This window comes from Cariama cristata, unplaced genomic scaffold, assembly GCF_000690535.1.
Source record: "Cariama cristata isolate BGI_N322 unplaced genomic scaffold, ASM69053v1 scaffold24206, whole genome shotgun sequence".
In the NCBI taxonomy this organism is placed as follows: domain Eukaryota; kingdom Metazoa; phylum Chordata; class Aves; order Cariamiformes; family Cariamidae; genus Cariama; species Cariama cristata.
Window position 1 is genome coordinate 19,869 of NW_009621994.1, and position 2,194 is coordinate 22,062.

Consider the following 2,194-nt stretch of genomic DNA (forward strand, 5'->3'; position numbering starts at 1 on the left):
GAGCTCGGTGGTCCTCATTCACTAGACACACCGGTGGCTGCTCTTCTTTTGTCAGTCCCTGTCCTCCAAGGAGTGGTTTTTAAGTGGTTCAGCTGAGAATCAATCTAGAGAGTATTTACCAAGCGGCCAAGATATTGCACCCAGGCTAAAATTTCCTGCCTCTTTTCTGGAGGGAAGTCCGACGATTTGCCATCACCGGAGCAGTTAGCGCTCAGGCTTGATGCTCTCAAAGGCTGTGATGGGATCTGGCAATGGAAGAGCAAATACCTCACATTTCCCAGAGCTGAGACTTGCCAAAATGGCCAACAGTCCGCCCTCAGACTCCCGGGTCGTGTTTGCGACCTCTCTCCATGCTCTCTGGCTTTTAATGAATCAGGCCTCCTGTGGCTGGCTGGGTGCTTAGTTAATGGTTAAATGCTCCTGAGTGTTTTTCAGGCGGTTGTTTTTTCTTAGCTGTGATGTGTGAAATGTAGTATCTCTTTATAGGATGCAATTTTGAGACACAAGGAACGCCTTACTCTCAATTAGGCAAGTATTTTTATTACAATTAACTGGCACCCACTCCATGTTACTCATCCTTTTTACTTATTTTTTTTTTTTAATCTTTAACTTTTCTTTGGCGGCTGAGCTGCATTTCTTGCGCACACCCTGCTTGCGGAGCACTCTCAGATGTCCCGGCAGTAGGCAAATTTGGAGGAGGAACGGTGATTGCCGTATGATGCAAAGGCATTTTAAGTGTGTGTGTCCCCATATGGTTTTAAAGAGAAGCCTGAATTCAGTGCTCTGGAAGGGGCCCTGTAATTAAGAACTGATCCTCCCGCTCAAAGCAATACATATTCCAGGTCATTAAGGGCGCTTGAACACGGCCAAACGCCGAGGAGGTGATTAGCCCCTCTGGAGCTAATTGGAGCGAGCGCTGGTGGTACCCGCTTGCCCATCCCCTTCAGCCTCCCTGCAGGGTCAGGGCCGTTCATTCCCCCGGGAGAAGGACTCCCGTGCCCCGCCCTGCGGCGTTCCTCCTCCGGCAGCTCGCACGCCGTGCCGGCCCCCTCGCAGCCCGAGCCCACCCCGGCTCCGTCTCTCCCCACCTTTATGCAGAACGCTGAAAGGTCCCGGCGCTCACTGGAGAAGCAGGCAAGCAGAAATTGTTTCCCGTTCTTTTCTTTACCCGACTTTTACCTCCTGTTTTCTCTCCTGCATGCCTTTCCTTGGGAATGACCACAGTTGACATTAAAAAAATGGTGGCAGGGACGGAATCACCTCTGTCGAGTTGCGAAAGTGGGGCAACCGCATGCATGTGAGCTGTCTTGTGAAACGACCCAATAAATCGATGAATAAATCTCACCGGAGTGTTGTATTTTTCAAGCCGTATTTACTCCTGCAGGCGTGAGAGTGTTTTGTGGATGTGTCAGTTCACGTTTCAGTGACCGCTGGAGAAAACCTACCTGGGGAACCGGGCTGGTGCCTTGTGAAACCCCGTGCCTCTGTCTTGTCGTGACACTGTATCTGTCAGATTTGCAGTAACCGCGTCCCGTGCATTTAAACCAGCAGCCGTACCGAGTCGTGGAGGGTTTGGGGCATTTTCCAGCCTTCCCGTGACCTAGCTCTTGTCTTACGTGTGGCCGGTTGCTCCGCAGAGAGGTTTCTTGGTGTGACGTAGCATCTCTGTCAATGTAGACCTTCGTATGTGCTTTTGGTTCCCAGGACTGCCAGCCCTCAAATACACACACAGAGTTTATCCGCTCATCCTCAGACCCCTTCCCACACGGGGCTTGGGGCATTTTCCAGCCTTCCCGTGACCTAGCTCTTGTCTTACGTGTGGCCGGTTGCTCCGCAGAGAGGTTTCTTGGTGTGACGTAGCATCTCTGTCAATGTAGACCTTCGTATGTGCTTTTGGTTCCCAGGACTGCCAGCCCTCAAATACACACACAGAGTTTATCCGCTCATCCTCAGACCCCTTCCCACACGGGGCCTGACCCTCCAAACCGTTGCTTGCATGAGTAACCCTTGGTCGTACGAGTAAGTTATGGTAGCTAGAGCCTGGAGACCTGGCCGGGGTCGCGTGTCTCCTTCTGCTAGGGCCGAATTTTAGGAGGTTGAGAGGATCCTGCGGGTTGACGAGCTGAGACAGACAGGCAGCGGGATGGGACGGAGACAGACAAGGCACCGGGAAGCAGCAAGAACAAAACCCATC